This window comes from Ornithorhynchus anatinus, chromosome 6 (genome assembly GCF_004115215.2).
Source record: "Ornithorhynchus anatinus isolate Pmale09 chromosome 6, mOrnAna1.pri.v4, whole genome shotgun sequence".
Classification (NCBI taxonomy): Eukaryota; Metazoa; Chordata; class Mammalia; order Monotremata; family Ornithorhynchidae; genus Ornithorhynchus; species Ornithorhynchus anatinus.
The window spans coordinates 38,719,720-38,738,455 of record NC_041733.1 but is presented as its reverse complement, the minus strand read 5'-3'; the positions used below and the strand labels follow the sequence as shown (position 1 = coordinate 38,738,455).

Genomic DNA, 18,736 nt, shown 5'->3' with positions numbered 1-18,736 from the left:
TGACCGGCTCCCAGTCTAATCGGGGGAGACAAACGGCAAAGCAAAACAGAATGAGACAAAAACAAGCCAATGTTATCACGATAAATGGAATCAAGGGGATGTACCCCTCATTAACAAAATAAATAGGGTAATAAATAGTATATACAAATGAGCACCGCGCTGAGGGGAGGGGAAGGGCGGGGAGGAGCAGAGGGAGGGAGGCAGTCAACCAATCAATTGTATTTATTGAACACTTACTTTGTGCAGAGCACTGTACTGAACACTTGGGAGAATACAACACAGCAACATACCAGACCCATTTCCTGCCCACAACAAAGGCGAGACAGACATCATTTTAAATGTACTAAAGATGTGTACCTCAGTTCTGTGGTGCTGGGCATCTGGGGGAGATGAGTAAAGGGAGAAAATCAGGGTGACGCGAAAGGGAGCGGAAGAAAAGGAAGAGATGGCTTAGGTAAGGCTTCTGGGAGGAGATGTTCCTTCAGTAAGGCTTTGATAGTGGGAGAGAGTCATTATCTGTCGAGTATGAAGAGGGAGGGCATCCCAGGCCAGGGGCAGGATGTGGGTGAGAGGTCAGAGTCAAGATAGGACTGTTTTAAGGTACTTCATATTTCCTGAAACTCAGCTGGGTGGCAAACCCCAGGAATAGAGAGCACTGATCAGAAGATATGAACCGTGCTAGATTTCTTTATTGAATGCGCTGGTGATGTTTTTATGCAGCGGCAAGACAACCCAACTTGTGCCTCCTTGTCCCTCTCCTACTAAAATATGCTACTATTCAGAGTTTTGAGATATAATTCAAATAATACATCTAAGTCGCAGACTCTAGGTTGATGTATGTAACCAATTTATAGACTCCCCTCAAAATTAAATAACAAACGTCACTCAAACCCTTGTTCTTAGCATCAGGCTCTAATAATTTTCTGAGCCTGCCTAGGCTATCGAACTCAACCAGTCGCTACCTAAAAAACACTGACTCCCACGGGGAACCAGTCTACATATTTGTAGCAGCGTGTCCCAGGATTATAAAATGACTTTAGGGCTAGAAGAATGAATGGCTGAAAAACGCGAGGTAAGAAAAGTGTTGGAAAGCTGGGGTGGTGTCAAGTGTCGCTTTGAGGGGAGAGGAAAGGAATGCCATCGATGGATTGTGAGCATCCATTTCTCCCCCACACTCCACCCCACCAAGGGACAGCAGCATGGCTTATTCATTCATTCATTCAATAGTATTTATTGAGCGCTTACTATGTGCAGAGCACTGTACTAAGCGCTTGGAATGTACAAATCGGTAACACATACTGTCCCTGCCCTTTGACGGCAGCCCAGGGCTGGGAGTCATAAGGACCCGGGTTCTAATCCTGCCTCCACCACATGTCTGCTCTGTGACCTTGGTTAAGTTGCTTAACTTCTCTGAACCTCAGTTAGCTCAGCTGTACAATGAGGATTAGGACTGCGAGCCCCATGTGGGACAGGGATTGTATCCTGCTTGCTTAATTTGTAACTGCCCCAGCATTTAGAACAGTATTTGGCACATAGTAAGCACTTAACAAGAACTATTATTATCATTATTATGTGTCTGATTCCCAGCTGTGTACTGTGCTTCCCCAATCAATCAATTAATGGTATTTAATGAGCACTTATGTGCAGAGCACTGTATTAGGCACTTGGGAGAATACAACACGGTGCTCTGCACACTGTCCGTGCTCAACAAATAGCATTGATTGATGGTACTCAAGAGCCCAGTTTACTAAATAAATATTATTACAATTACTACTATGCACATGTACATGTTTCTATTGTAATTTTACTTAATATTTTCCATTTACGGAACGTGAACCCTTAAAGAAATTTGAATGACTGTGCGGTTGTGTAACTGAATTCAAATCAGTGATATCCTCATCCCTTTCAAACAGTTTGACATTTTCTCCCTTTGAAGTTTTCATGGGGTCAGCATCCCCAAATCCAAGAACTCTAACCTTATTTTGGTCGAGGGCTCTCTTCAGGAAAAGGAATGTGAGAGCTTTGACAAAAGGCTTCATGTTTAGTATGTGGTGTATGCACTGAATTTTCTTCCAGAAAGTTCAAGGTAGCTTTGCATTTCTTTTTTATTAGGTTGGCCTCTTTCTTCTGTTCTCTCTTAGAAAATGTTGGTATTTTTTGTTAAGCGCTTACTATGTGCTGAGCACTGTTCTAAGCGCTGGGGTAGACATAGGGGAATCAGGTTGTCCCACGTGGGGCTCACAATCTTAATCCCCATTTTACAGATGAGGGAACTGAGGCACAGAGAAGTTAAGTGACTTGCCCACAATCACACAGCCGACAAGTGGCAGAGCTGGGATTCGAACTCATGAGCCCTGACTCCAAAGCCCGTGCTCTTTCCACTGAGCCACGCTGCTTCACAGATGAGTTACAAATAGACATCAAGCACAAAACAAGTCAGCCCCGCAAGAGGCAATATGTGTGGATGCCCATCAGTTCTGCCATAATGCAGAACTGCTGTGTGACCTTGGGCAAGTCACTTCACTACTCTGTGATTGAATCGATGCATGATATTTATTGAGCCATTCCTCAAGCATCATTGCCTAGTGGATAGAGCCCTGGCCTGGGAGTCATGACCTGGGTTCGAGTCCTGTCTCCACCACTTGTCTGCTGTGTGAGTTGGGCAAGTCACTTATCTGTGCCTCAGTTACCTCACCTGTAAAATAGGGATTAAGACTTTGAGCCCTATGTGGGACAGAGACTATGTCCAACCCGATTTGCTTGTTACCACCCCAGAGCTTAGAACACTCTCTGGCATAAATTATTCAGTTGAAAATAAATAAAATGAAACCACAGTTATCATCATCATCATTATTATTATTATCCTTCCTGTGTGCAGGATCACTGTATTGTTTGGGAGATTATAATGCAATAGGCCTGAGAGTCAGAAGGATCTGGATTCTACTCCTACTTCTGCTTGTCTATGTAACCTTGGACAAGTCACTTAACTTCTCTGTGATTCAGTTCCCTCATCTGTAAAGTGGCAGTTAAGACTATAAGCCCCACATGGGGCATGATATCCTTGTATCTACCTCACTGCTTAGTATAGTGCCTGGTATGTGATAAGGGCATAACAGATACCATAAAAAATGGAGTTAGTAGACATGGTTTTTGTCCTCAAGGAGTTCGTTTTCTCATCAACTAATTGGGAATTAAATCCACATTGTCCCTGTTTCTTAGTTTGTGAGTTCCAAGTGGGACAGGAACTGTTTCTGGCCTGATTATTGGGTATATATTGTTAACTTCTGTGCTTGGCACATAGTAAGCACTTAACCAATACTATTATAATTATTATTCTGATTAGCTTGTGGGCAGGGAACATATCCATTTATTGTTGTGTTATACTCTCCTGAGTGTTGGCTATGGAGCTCTGCACACAGTAAACGCTCAATAAATACAATTGAACAAATGAATTATTATTATCAGCCACACCAACATTTGTTCACCGTTGTTTTCATTATAGTGCATATTCTTATTCCATCATTTAGCAGAGAGTGCTACTTAGAAATGAGGTTAAGGTCTTTGAACAATGAGTGTGTGAGTCCAGCCTGATGGAGTGCGGGAAGAAATGGCTCTGTCCAGGTGTGCATCTTCCATCAGGGAGGGAGCACTGCCTCGCACGTTTTGTGTAACGGAATGTTCTTGAAGTTCCCTGTCCTCTCATTATAATCGACCAGGAAAGGGACAAGATAACCTGAAGTGTATTCACTTTTTCAGCCACAGGTGTATCACTGAGGCAAAATGTTGGCACGAGAAGGGTCACCGCATACAGGTCAAGCTATCACTGTCAATGGTGAAATCCAGAATGGTGTTGGTTTCTTTGGAATCACACCTGAAAGCACACCTCCTCCAGAAGGCCTTCCCTCATTAACTTCTCATATTCCCACTCCTTTTCCCCCTCGATCCCTGTAGCCACTTGAGCATTTTTGAGCAACCTATACATTTGGGCACTAATCGTCCTCCCCCAAATCCCAACCCCTTCACGCTTAAATACATCTCTTTATAGTCTATATTTTCTCCCGTCTGTCATTTGTAGTATCCATCTCCCTTGATAGGTTGTAAGCTCTTTGAAGGGAGGGATAACGTCCACTAATTCTACTGTACTCCCCCAAGTATTTAGTACAGTGCTCTGAACAGAGTAAGTGCTCAGTGACTACTATTGATTGACCGAAAGTGATTCTTCAAGACTGACTAAAATAAAATAAAAATAAATGGTGGTATTTGTTAAGCACTTACTATGTGCAAAGCACTGGTGTAAGCGCTGGGGGTACAAGGTGATCAGGTTGTCCCACGTGGGGCTCACAGGCTTAATCCCCATTTTACAGATGAGGGAACTGAGGCACAGTGAAGTGAAGTGATTTGCCCAAAGTCACACAGCTGGCAAGTGGCAGAGCTGGGATTAGAACCACGACCTGTGACTCCCAAGCCTGGGCTTTTTCCACTGAGCCACGCTGCTCCTACTCGTTAGACTTCTCTTGCCACCACTGGTAGAATTTTAGTATTTAGGTTGCTGCTTCTCATGGAGAATAACCCACATCTTAGAGCCATAGAGCACCTCTGAAGAAAGGGACATTTTTGAAGAGGGAGTGGGAGGAAAATACCTTTTGAGGAAATGCTCCTCAGTGTGTCCCAAACTCTCCGAATTCAGCCAATTTTTCTACCTTGGATTTTCAGTGGACTTTCCATTCATTCAGGCCATACCGACATTAACGTAGCATCCCTTAAAATAACTCCGTCAATATTGCCTGTCCTTTCAGCGGGATAATAATCATTTGACCCACCCTTGTTGTACCAAAATCCAGTGGACAGCGTTCCATTCCAAATGCTTGTATTTTCATAGCATTTTCATATATTGTGTGGGAGAGAGACTATCTGATTATCTTGATCTTACCCAACACTTAGCATGGTGCTTAAATAAGTGCTTGATAACTGCCATAATTAACTAAAAGCTCTCCGGACTTTTCCCTTTATAAGTGTGGTGATTAATAAAATACATAGATCACAGATGCGATGGTCAGATTACGACTTCTGTGGTTTATCAATTGTGTTACCCTCTTAGGTGTGAGGAAGATGACATCCATAGGAGCCTAACATAGAACAGGGAATAAATTGTGTCTATTCCAGCCCTTAAAATGCGTTTGGCTCATTGGAAGTACTAAACAGCTATAAAAAAAAGATAATGATATTAATAAATAGCATTCAGTCATATTACACTGTATCACTTCTCTCGTTGCACCTTTCCTCTCCTCGATGCATCACCCCTGTGGCTTAATCCTTTGAAGTTGGAGGATAGACAGTCACCTCACACAGAAGCAGTGTGGCCTAGTGGAAAGAACACAGGCCTGTGAGTCAGAGGATCTGGATTCTAATCCCACCTCTGCCACTTTTCTGTGTGACTTTGGGCAAGTCACTTAACTTTGTGCCTCAGTCTGTTCATCCATAAAATGAGTATTCAATCCTACTCCCTTCTCTTCTGACCGTGAGGGCAAAACCATTTCGAGCAGCCTTTAATCATGCACGTCTCAGTGCAGATTCCAGAGAATCGGTCCTTAAGCCATTATGGGCAGAGAATGTGCCCGACTACCAGAACGATTGCAGGTGGAGGTGGGGCTTTCTGGAAGAGATGTATCTGTAGTATTGCTATAAGTTGGAGATGACTCGACAGCATAAGACAAGATGACAGTTTAGCGATCAACCGTATCAGGGTTAGAAAAATGGAAGATTTGAGTCTGGAAAACTGACCCTTCTGGCAATCAGGGTGTTTTTTCTTTCCAGCTTTTCATTTGGGTGGAAGTAGAAGTCTCTCAGCTTTCTATTTCTGTTGACAGGGATGTCCCCCATTCTACTGGACTCTCCCAAGCCCTAGTGCAGTGCTCTTCAAGCAATAGGGGCTTAGTAAATACAATCGATTAATCTCCTTCAGATGTCTATCTAGATTTCAGGTGGACCTCTACTGAGGAGAACTCTGGCCTGGACTTTAGGACTGCGGGACAAAGTTTCAAGGTTAGAGGTTTTTGGAAGGGGTGACTTTATGAGGGGGTGGAATTGGAGCGAGTCTGTGAAAGGACAGCGCTGGCTTTGACTAATTAGGAGACTGGATGTTTCTAATGTAAATGTTTACATGGCCCAGGCACTGTCTCCTTAATGGGGGGAGATCAAAAGTTGATAAATGGATCCATTGTAAAAGGATGAAAAGAATCGAAAATCTATCAGTGTTCTTGAAGTCCCAAGCACGTACATCTCATTTCATTATTAAATGTGTGTCCATCGGATACAGTGCACCACACTGGTCCTCAGGAAGATGAATGAAAACTGGACACTAAAAGCCCCAAGTTAATGAAATGCACTTTTAGCCCTAGTGATGGATGAAGTCTCACTCTCCAGTCCTTTGAGCACCGTGGGGGGAAAAACAAAAACAGCAAGAATAGAGAATTTTGTTGTAATTTCCCATTTGGTTATCGTCAGTCATGGAGTTAATTGTCCACTCTCAGTCTAATCAATCAGTCACTTGTATTTATTGAGTGCTTATGATGCGTAGGACACTGTACTAAGTACGTGGAAGAGAAACAGCATGGCTTAGCGGTTAGAGAACGGCCCTGGGATTTAGAAGGACATGGATTCTAATTCCGGCTCAGCCATGTGTCTGCTGTGTGACCTTCGGCAAGTTACTTACCTTCTCTCAGCTTCAGTTACCTCATCCCTAAAATGGGGATTAAGAGGGTGAGCCCCATTTGGGACAGGGACTGTGTCCAACCTGACTAATTTGAATCTACCCCAGAGCTTAGGACAGTGCTCAGCACTTAGTAACTGCTTAACAAATACATAATTATTATCATCATTACAGCACAACAGTAAAACAGGTACATTAGGCTGGATTCCTAGTCCCCAAAGGGGGGCTTCACTGAGCTAGTGGCAACCTCATTCACAAGGTCACCCCGTTATGATCAATCAATGATATTTATTCATTCATTCAATCATATTTATTGAGCACTTACTATGTGCAGAGCACTATATTAAGCACTTGGAATTAATTTATGGAGCACTCTGTGTGTGCAGAGCACCCTACTAGGTTCTTGGGAGAGGATGAAATTATAGAGTTTGATCCTGTCCAAGTAGAGTGAAATAGATACAGAAATGAAAAATAAAATACTCGAAATGGCTCCAGTAATGAAGACCTATTGATGCTAATAAAAAGGCGTCCATAAGTTTTCAGGAATCTTATATCATATACAGTTTGTTGTCTGAAGTTCTCCAGGGATTTGCTCCATTGTGTTTATTTGTATTTAATTTTGACACTTTATATATGAAACAAAGTGAGGTTAATTTAACCACCACATGATTCCCTATTAAAATGATTTAAGTATCCGATCTTTATAGGCTGCTCATAGTTTTAAACATCAGTGTTAATAACTTGGATTTTTTTTTTTTTAACCTCTGCTGATTTGATAGACAACTTAGTTAAATGTTTCCTAACTGGGACTTGAGTTTGCTCTTTTCGGGGAAAAATGTATAAGCTGTGGATAAACAGGGAGAATTTTGCATTCACATGGCTGTGCTGTGTTTTGGTCAATCAGTGGTATTTATCGAGTGCTTACTCTGCGCAGAGCGCTGTACTGAGCACTTGGAAGGGTACAATACAACAGAATCAGCAGGCACATTCTCTGCCCATAGTGGCTTAAAGATCGATTCTCTGGAATTTACACTGAGTCGTGCACAATTAAAAGCCTCTTCGTGATGGTTTTGCCTTCTGCTTTTTGAGTCTCCGTGTGTCCCAGACGGTGTATTGGGTTTGTAAAGACATGGCTTTTCCCAGGTTTCAGCCTGCAGGAGAGCTCCTTACAGAAAAATCGAAAGCTTGGTTTCACCCATTTCACACGATGTAAACAGGAAAGAAGTCAGCGGCACTGACAGGGGAAAATTCACCGCAACGCTGAAGAGATACTCAAGGCGAAGTATCCTTGCAATTTCTGAGATGGGGGTCTGTCTGAATTTAAAGGGGAAGTAAAAACAAAAAAATCCTTCTGTACTTACATGTGTGTGCATTTTCCTGCCCCTTCCACTCAGATATTGTCACGGGTATCCAGAGCCGTGTCTCATGTCAGTACGGTACTGCTTGGGAAGAAGTCAGGCTGCTCTGTGCTACAGAAGGGGGAGCTTGGGAAGCTGGGTCTGGTAAGCTTTGCCTAATGCAATCTCCTTTAGTATGCACATCACATCATGCCAGCTATACTGCAGGGAGCAAGCAGTTATCGCACAAGCGTGCATCCTCTGAGCCAGGATAAACACTCTGTTACTCTCCCTCTCAACTGCTCTTCTGGGAGGGAGAGAAAATAAATAGGCAGAGAGAGGCGCGTTTGAAGTAACCTTTTAAAGAAGAAGGCAGCAGCCAATAGGACTTTTTTTTTCTTATTTTTCACACTTCTTACTAGAGAAATTTATGTTATCTCAGCAATTAAGGAGAAGAACAAACGACTAGGGTTCCAGGCTGTGAAGGGAAGTAGCCACTTAAACCAGGTAGGAAAGCACTTTCAAGATCCTCTTTAATTCCTCCAGCTCACTGTCTACTGGATATGTGTAAGTAACTGTGACAGACTTCTGGAGATCTGGTGTCTATTAGCCACCATTCTCCAAGTGAAGGGGATGTTGGCGAAGCTTAATTGCCAATGACCTTCAGGATATTTCTTGAAAAGGCAGCGGTACTTGAGTGCTGTGAAGTAAGATAAGCTCTAGACTCTTCCGACTGCAGCGAGGTGGACATTAAATACTGGGGTGCAGTTGTTGCCCATCGCTGCAACCCTGTCTCCAAAAGAGTAAAAATTAGCCATTTTGCAATTACAGAAACAGCTGTTCTCGCATATTATTTGCAAAACCTATTACCATAAATTTATTATGCACTATACAGTAAAGCGGTGTGGCTTTAAAGTTATGCTGACAGTGAACGGAACTGATTTTCATAGAGACTCGGGCAGATTTCAGTAGGACTTTGTCCCAACTTTTGTGTTGGTTGCAGTTGTCTCATCCGCAAGGTTGCTCATCCTGCCTGGTTTCACTAAAGACTGAGTTTTAAAACCACCTGAAACACAGAATTGAACGGTGAATAATTTTGCTAGGTTTTACTGATTTTTTTAAATGCAAAAATCTTGGGGTTGAGGAGTTTTAAGGGAAGGGAGTGAAGAATGTACTGGTTGTATTTTGCCTTATCTTTGTCTTCTGGCGGGAAAAGAAGTTGTTGTGAGAAAGTTTATAAGTAGATTGAAGTTCATTTCACTTGGAAATTCCTCCCTCGGACCTTATGTTTACCTGGAGAGAGATAAATTAACCCACTTCTGGCATTCACTTAACCTTTTTACGTTTCGATTGGACGTGCACTGAGTTGATCTATGTAAGTGATGCTTTATTTTCATTTCGTTCACCGTTAATTCTGATTCCTGGAGTTGGATCTTATAATTACTATTGTGGGTTCATCTTTTGGAATTGGAGTTATTTAGCCAGTGGTGTAATTTTAAGTTTTATTTTCAGTAACGTCAAGCAGGCAGTGGTTGACTCAGAGGCAAACTTTTTTCAAGATCTGCTTTGAAAAATGGTAACTAATAAGCTGAGGTTTTTTTCCCCAGTAACAGTAAAGTTAGAAGAAAAAGTGTCTTAAAAGCAAAAGTCAACTGATCTGAGCCCCATCTGTTCTCCTTACCCGGTCTTCTTTGGGTCATCTTGTTAGAGAAGGAAGCAGCATGGTGTAGCGGATTAGAGCACGGGCCTGGGAGTCAGGGGGTCATGGGTTTTAATCCTGGCTCTGTCATGTCAGCTGCGTGACCCTGGGCAAGTCACTTTACTTCTCTGTGCCTCAGTTACCTCATCTGCAAAATGGGGATTGAGACTGTGAGCCCCACATGGGACAAGGGACAGTGTCCAACCTGATTTTCTTGTATCCACCCCTGCACTTAGTACAGTGCCTGGCACATACTAAGTGCTTAACAAATAGCGTGATTATTACTATTATTATTGCCATTATTCCATTTTGGAGGTACTCACTGAGCACTCCTTTGGTTCAGGGAGATTAGGGAGTCAAGGCAAGCGGCTGCTTAAGGTGGCAAAAATCAAAATCAAATTGAGTCCCTTGTACAATTCACAGAGAAGCGGCATGATTTAGTGGATAGAGCACAGGCCTGAGGGTCAAAAGGATCTGGGTTCTAATTTTGACTATGCCACTTGTCTGCTGTATGACTTGGGGCAAGTCACTTCTCCACTGTGTTCCTCAGTTACCTCATCTGTAAAATCGGGATTATAACTGGGAGCGCCATGTGGGACTGGGACTCTGTCCAACCTGATTATCTTGTATCTACCCCGGATCTTATTATGGTGCTTGGCAAATAATAAGCGCCTTACAAATACGCTAAAAAACACAGAGGTCTTCCACACTTCACATGCTCAGACGTATCTAGGCCTTTCTGTTTTGGCGATGACATATGAGTCAATCTGGAAATAAATTAATTTCACGATTAATTTTCAGGAAATAACCATCATTAAAGTAGAAGAGACCTGTTCTCAACTATCCTGACAATGTCCTGACGAAGAAGGTCTTGACAGCCTATTGCTTGAAAGTCTTTGAGTTTCCATCGTAAGAGAAGTTTCACAGGGCATGAGTTCAAACTTCTTGTTTTTTAGGGGAAGATGGCAGAAATCATTTGGTAAATCACAATCAGAGGAATGTGTTGGTGCTTTGAGGGGGATTTTCACCTTCAGGTGTGAGAGAAATCTTATCGTTTCCCCTTTTTCAAAGAACCTGTCAAATTTTTGCACAAATCTTCAGTTGACTGTAGGCTTTTTTTAATGGTCTTTGTTAAGCATATACTGTGTGCCAAGCACTGTACTAAGTGCTGGGTTAGATACAAGTAAATCAGGATGGACACAGTCCCTGTCCCACACGGGGCTCACAGTCCCATCCCCATTTTCCACATGAGATGACTAAGCCCAGAGAAGTTGTAACTTGCCCAAGGTCACAAAGCAGACAAGCAGCAGTGTGGGGATTAGAACCCAGGTCGTTCTGACTCCCAGGCCCGTGCTCTATCCGTTAGACCACACTGTTTCTCTATCTTGGGCAGAGATCTTTACTTAATCTTCTCCTAATGAAGTTGAAATATGCGTACGCTTGGTTAAGTTGTTTTCTTGACCTGATAAAATGGTAAAGCACAAATGATTGGTTATCATATGCAGTTCTAGTAATGTTAGATTTTAAACTAATAGATTTGTGAAACAATTTTCCAGAGTGTCGACATAGTTACAAATGCCTTTTTCTGAGATTCTTTTTCAAGAAAATAGTCTGTAGAGGATAGATACTTTTCAATGCTTTTTCCTGACCATACAAATTTGAATTCACCCGTGTTCCTGGTTATAACATGTTCTCAGTAACAATTGGCTTTTTGATGTTAGGATTTTGAAAGCCTCAAAAATAATTATTTGTGTTCATATTAGCACATGGTAAAAGTCATTAATTCAACAATACTAAGGGATGCAATTTTCTAGGTACTTAATTTGTCATGATATGTCATGACCTGTTTCAAAGGGATATCATTAGTCTAAATGTGTTATCCCGTCCTCCTAGGTTGATCATAAAAAGTATCCAATGTGGGCAATTATTTTTCTAATATGGATATGAACTCCCAACTCATATTCTCCATAAAGGGTACCTTTAATGAGCTTCATCTGGACTTGTAATGAAAAAAATTCATTTTGTGTTTTGTTTTTCCCAGAATTGTTTGTACTGAAATTTACATCTGTAAGTTTTGTATTTAAATGCCTAGCCAAGTGAGGTATTCCACTTCTCGTCATTGCCCTTAGGAATATTTTTAGTATTTTAAAATAACTGTTGGATGGCAAATGAAGCATATTGAAACTTCTCACTCTTCTAGAGCAAGAAGTACAAAGGATAATTCTAATTGAAAACTGTCTTGTAAGTAGAACATATCATGGGTCCCTAGAGTGGCAGTTTCTTTTGATCTCACTTGGAATAGATTTTCATAATAACTCTGCTTTGGAAAAATAAATATTGACACAAGTTTGTGGTTTTATGAGTTCTAATAATCAAGGTATATACTGCCCCCTTTGCATTCACATCTTTGGTGTTGAGCCCCTTTTGACTGAATATAATTTTTGTTGGGACATATACATGTCTTATATTTTACATATATATGTATTTAAATGTCTCTCCACCTATACAGTAAGCACTGTGTGACCACAGATCATTTCCAGTAAGTCTGTTGCATTATAATCTCCCAAGTGCTTAGTATAGTGCTCTGCACATAGTGAGCCCTGAATAAATATGATTGGCAGACCCATTCCCTGCCCACCACGGGCTTACAGTCTAGAAGTGGAGCATACTGCAAGATGAATTATATATCGCTTAGAATCTCTTACATTTAGACCATAATACTGCTACTTATTTTGTGTGTATGTACACTTGCACGCACAAGGTGTCGATAGATTTTAGAGAAGGAAACACTTATCTGCCTAATGAATCATTCGGGTAAAAATGCAAAGGTTTTTCACCGTAAGAAGCATGATCTTAAAATCTGGCAAAATTTTCAACTGCCCTTAGAAGACTCTCACTGATTCATGGACCACTCCTGCTCTTAAAATAAATCTGAAGATTACTGTGAGCTTGTGGTATATGAAAGATGCAGTTGGGATTTCTGATTTAGCTCCTGGATGGATATTGGAGAATTTGATCCTACACATGAAAATTAGATAATACCGTATTGAGACAAATGCTTATTGTTTGGTGCTCTGGACAAAGATAGTCAAGCTTGGTCTCAAACCGAAGTGCTGAAGTAAACACCAACCCAATACAAACAAAAAGTGTTTAATGCTTCAGGGAGAAGCAATGGGATCTATTGGAGAGAGCACAGGCCTGGAAGTCAGAGGGCCTGGGTTCTAATTTCAGCTCTACTACTTGCCTGCTGCGAAACCTTGGACAAGTCAATGAACTTCTCAATCCCTCATTTTTGACTTGTTCTCCGTCCCTTCCTTAGGTACGAATCCCATTTGGGACAGTGACTGTGTCCAACACGATTAACTTGTATTCACCCCATATGCTTGGCATACAGTAAATGTATAAAATATCACTTATTTTCTGTAAAATTGGAGTCTTAAATGAGTTTCAAAGGGCTAGTTTGAGGATATCCTAATACTAATAAAAATGGGGCCAATGTTGACATTATTAGATCACTTGGTGAGAAGAGGTAACAACATTTCAGGATTGAATCCTCAATCAGTGCTATTTATTTATTGAGCGCTTACTATGTGCAGAGCACTGTACTAAGCACATCATATTTTAGTCTCTGAAAATGACTCCAACATAGGGGTGAAATAAAATGGAAACATTTCACAGCTGATGACGCTTCTGCCTGTCACTAATGGCATAGGATGGAATGAACTTGGTCAATAATTGGAAATTTTGGTTGAGTTTTTGTGGGACTAGCTAATAAAAGGGTGGTGGACAGTTCAACTAGGCTCCATCACAGTATATGTCTAGAAATAGGGCAATGAAAGAGGTGAACTGTACTTATGTATGAAATATATATTAGAAATGATTTATATTAATGTCTTTCTCCCTCTAGGTGGTGCAGAGGGAATAAGTCTACCAACTCTTTGGGTTGTACTTTCCCAAGGTCTTAGTACAGTGCTCTGTACTTAAGTAGCTCAATCAATGGCGATAATGAAATCATTTCAGGCTTGAGTCTAAGCACAGAAAATGATCAGGGTTATAATAATAATAATAATGTTGGTATTTGTTAAGCGCTTACTATGTGCAGAGCACTGTTCTAAGTGCTGGGGTAAACACAGGGGAATCAGGTTGTCCCACGTGGGGCTCACAGTCTTAATCCCCATTTTACAGATGAGGGAACTGAGGCACAGAGAAGTTAAGTTACTTGCCCACAGTCACACAGCTGACAAGTGGCAGAGCTGGAATTCGAACTCATGAGCCCTGACTCCAAAGCCCGTGCTCTTTCCACTGCGCCACGCTATTCTATGCTAAGAGTAAGGGGCAGAGTTGAACTCTGAATGAGACAGAGCTCTGTGATTTGGACAACTTGGATGCTAGCTGGCATGTGTTTTTAAAAGCAGATATATAAATGACTGTTCCATAAGCATCTGTTCCACTTGCAGGTAAACAAGTGGAACGACATGTCAATATTGTTTAAGGGGTATTTATGAAGATAGCGATCTGTGGGGCTGACTGGAATATATGGCCCTTTTTAATTTACTTTTTGAGAGCATCTGACAGCTTCAAGACTTCAGGGAGATTTTCTTCCGCTGCCCAAGTGATCGATAACTGTCCATGAAATGTGATTTTATTTTTTTAATATGGTTTAGTTTTCATAATGAATTCAGTCACTTTATCTCCCAAACTGACTTGTCACTTGAACTTCTCAAGTTTTACATTTTATTTTTTCAGACAACCTTCTGGGAAAGTGTGGAAAAAGACATAATCAGAGAACACCCATTAGACTTAATATCATCCCCAAATCATACACACAGAGATTCATACACATTGCACCTGGCCATGCAAAGCAGCAAATTATGCAGCAGAGACCCAGCAATGGATAGCTTGCTTTCTAAAGTTTTCTAACTCAGGAAAATATATTCTTTACTCGATACACATGGGTTACTCTCCTCGCTGCCTATGGGAGATAGGTGAGCAATATAATGGAAAGTTATAGTCGTCTTAAAGTCGAGGATTTCCCTTGAAGAAACATTTGTCAAGTTAAATATTTTCATTTTCCCTTGGACTCTCTCCATCCTTTAAATTCGAATGTGGAACAGATTTTTTAATATGTAAATTAGAATAGTGTATAAGATGCCACTGATCACAACCTATAGTTGTAATATTTATTAGTAGTAATAGAATTCTCTTAGGCCTGCCGAGCAGTGACTGAATTCAATCTATCAGATTTATGGAGTTCTTATTAAGAGCTTTAGAGGAGTACAGTCTAACTGGGTTGGTAGACACATTCTCTGCCTACCACGAGCTAACAGTCTAGAGGACTTCTGCTGAAGTTGAAATTCAGTTTAAGGACGGTGATGGCCTAGAATCTAGATTGGAAAAACAATGGAACTAATTTTTTTCATAAAGAGTCTTAGGAAATGCTCACGAGGGAGATGGTGGATTTAAGGATCCATTTTATCATGTTCATATAGAATCAGGAAGTAAATTTGAACCTATTTAATTGAAGATAGTTGAAAAATCAAGCAATGTATAAATTAATAGCAATAATCATGGTACTCGTTGAGCACTTACTATGTGCCGAGCACTTACTGTGTGCCAAGCACTGTTCTAAGCACTGGGGTAGGTACAAGTAAGTCAAGTTGGACATTGTCCCTCCCCACATAGGGCTCACAGTCTTAATCTCCATTTTATAGATGAGGTAACTGAGGACCAGAGAAGTGAAGTAACTTGTCCAGATCACACAGCAGACGTGGCCGTGCTGGGATTAGAACCCATGACCTTCTGACTGCCAGGCCTGTGTTCTATCCACTAAGACATATGCAAGAAATAAAATTTAACACTGAATGTTGTATTTGTGAAATTGTTCCTATAAGTTTTATCTGGAGCATAAGAAAAAAACTGATAGCTGAGTTTCTTTTTTCATTTGAACCCAGCTCTTTATTTTGTAATGTGAGGGTTGCATTCTTGAAGAATGTGGGGTTACAGACAATTCAAGTTGTACTACTACGATGTGTTCAAATAACCTCTACTACCATTTTTTTTTTAATGGCATTTCATTCAGTAGTATCTATTGAGTGCTTACGATGTGCAGAGCACTATACTAAGCCCTTGGAATGTACAGTTCGGCAACAGATAGAGACAATCCCTGCCCAACGATGGGCCTAAAGTCTAACTGGGGGAAACAGACGGACAAAAACGAGACAACATAATCATGATAAATAGAATCAAGGGGATGTACACCTCATTAACAAAATAAATAGGGGAATAAAAACATATACAAATGAGCACAGTACTGAGGGGAGGGGAAGGGAGAGGGGAGGAGCAGAGATAAAGGGAGCTTAGCTGAGGGGAGGTGAAAGGGGGAAAGGGGAGGGAACAGAGGGCAGAGGGGGAGCAGAGAGGGAGCAGAGGGAAAAAGGGAAGCTCAGGCTGGGAAGGCCTCTTGTTAAGCACTTACTATGTGCCAGGCACTGTACTAAGCACTGGGATAGATACAAGGTAATCAGGTTGGATGCATTCCCTTTCCCACATAGGGTTCACAGTCTTAACCCCCATTTTGTGGATGAGGAAACTGAGGCACAGAGAAGTTAAGCGACTTGCCCAAGGTCACAGAGCAGACAGGTGGCTGAGATGGGATTAGAACCCAGATCCTTTGCTTACCAGGCCCGTGTCCTTTTCACTAGGCCACGCAGCTTCCCGTCGCCTCATGGCTCTGTATCTTGACGTGAGTTGAAGGAAGTACCAATTCTGCCAAAGCACTCAATCCAAAGTGGGCAGTAAAAACAGCATCTAGAAGAGCCAAGTGTAAAACTTTTCAGTTACTCTTTCTAACGAACCACTGCATGTCAGTAATGGGCTATAAAAACACAATTGCAGATGTACTTTTTTGCATATAGAAATACATATCTATATGTAATTTTATATATAGATATGTATGTGTCTGTATATGTATATACATACGCACATATATATAGTCATATGTAATACATGTACACCTATAATTAAATGACCAACTGATTTCTCTGAACTTTTCTAACTCAGTTTTGGTCTATATTCAGTGTATCTGAGCTTCAGTACCCAGCCTTTTTTTTATGGCAATGCCTCTCGAACCTGAAATAGTATCACAGGAAATGTTCGATTATTTTCCTTTTGAATATGTCACCAACTATAGTCCAATAGTAAAGACTTGCATTAAGTGGAGTTCTAAGAGACAAGAAAAGAGCATAAATATTGCATTGTGGAATCAAGTTGGTAATGCTGCAATTTAAAGAGAAAATAATCTCTTATAAAGTGAGGAAATTTCATAGGGAAGTCATTGAAGGAAAATAAATATAGAACTGCATTGTGTCATTTTTATGGCCACTTTTCTCACTTTTACAGCAATTTAAAGAAAGAGGTGTACGAGGAGCATATTTGCATGCTCATTTCATTTCGGGTGACCGATTTTTTATTGTATACATTGAATCTTCAAGAGAGGGCAGATTTACCCATAGAATGTGTTCTGAGGACACTTCATTTTAACCGCACAGAGACACTGTTCATTTTCCTTCAGAGGAAAGCTAACGCCACACTATTGTACGATTGCAACTAATTGGTCCATACTTGCTGGAGTTTGAAGGAGTAATATACAGAAACAGAAGCACCATCGATGAGTCTAGCAGTATTCATTGTCTGTTATTGTCAGTTGACTTGTTGAGTTCTGGAAGAGTTTGTAGTGGGTAAAGAATCATTCATGTCACCTGAAACTAAACCAGCCAGATTTTCCTTGGAAGGAAGGGAGACACACAAGTGGAAGGAAAATAATGACGGTTATACTAAGCAAAGTTGGAGTTGGACTGAAACAGATGTCGCTGCCTTATCGTAGCCTTTTTGGTAACTGAACTGAACATGCTGCTCCTCTTTCATTGGACTTAATGGCTTTTGTTCTGTTGCTTCTTTCTTAAATTCGCTTTTGTTAGTGACATTGTCTTAGAACAAGCAGGGACCATATTAACCTAGAATTTTTATTCTACTGACAGTTCAGTCCTCTTTCCAGAGAGTTTACTTAATATCTATGGCTTTGGAGCCTGTAGAATCTCTTCCCATGCTCTGACTTGTTGTCTTGGAAATTGATTTGGACACTTTGACAGGGAGTTGTAATCCTGAATTATTCAAAAATTAAATATATGATATTATGCAAGGAAGTAAAAAATTAATTATGAGAGGAGTTGGAGTTTGTGAAATTGTTTTTAGCCATTAAGTACCACATCGCTTTATATCATCCCCGCTGAATTATTTAATGAATCTACAGGGAGAAATTCAAAATAGAAAAATCCTGAAGTTTGATCTAAGGCTGCATCAACCCTTTAGACCAGATGTTGATACAGCTACTGGAAATGATATGTTGGAAGTTTGTTTTTACAAAATGGAGATTTCCTTGTAGACTTAGGAAAACCCTCTGGGGTATTCTGGGAAACTATCCAATTTCTTTCAGAGTTGAAAAACATTTTCCCGAATCTCCATTTGCTTAACTCTAGTTGCTTTTTGGCCAATGTGTAATATGTACTGAAGCCAACTCTGATTTTTGGCTTCCAGAAATGTCTGGAGACTGAAATAGGCCACTTAGGCACTCCTCCTGTCTTCAAACTGGATTCATTCTTTAGACTTTAAGCTTGTTGTGGGCAGGGAATGTGCCTACCAATTCTGTTAAGTTGAACTCTCCCAAGCGCTTAGTATAGTGCTCTGCACCCAGTAGACAGTAAATACAATCGATTTCTCCTTATAGACTGTCTTTCAGATTAGAAGATGACACTGCAGATGGCAAGATTTTATTTGAATCGGTATATGCCAATGAGGTTGAAAATAACAAATGTCTTAAAAGCCTGTTCACATCGGGTGAAAGTAACAATTTTCCCTCTTTGTGCTGTAGTATTTATCTCCCGCCTCACATCTTGACTACACTGAGACAGAGAAATTTTCCTGCTCCCTCCCTTT

General features: G+C 40.9%; 1 long non-coding RNA gene across 2 annotated transcripts in view; it reads left to right on the top strand.

The window, feature by feature from the left end:
• LOC120638432 overlaps positions 1-18,736 on the top strand; it is a 206,634-nt gene that overhangs the window by 125,372 nt on the left and 62,526 nt on the right. The window contains exon 1 of one of the 2 annotated variants that reach the window (XR_005660088.1): positions 8,341-8,553. The exons of the other annotated variant lie outside the window; for it this stretch is intronic. This is a non-coding gene — a long non-coding RNA (uncharacterized LOC120638432). Of the gene's footprint in view, positions 1-8,340; positions 8,554-18,736 lie in introns of those variants that run through there. 2 annotated transcript variants of the gene reach the window in all.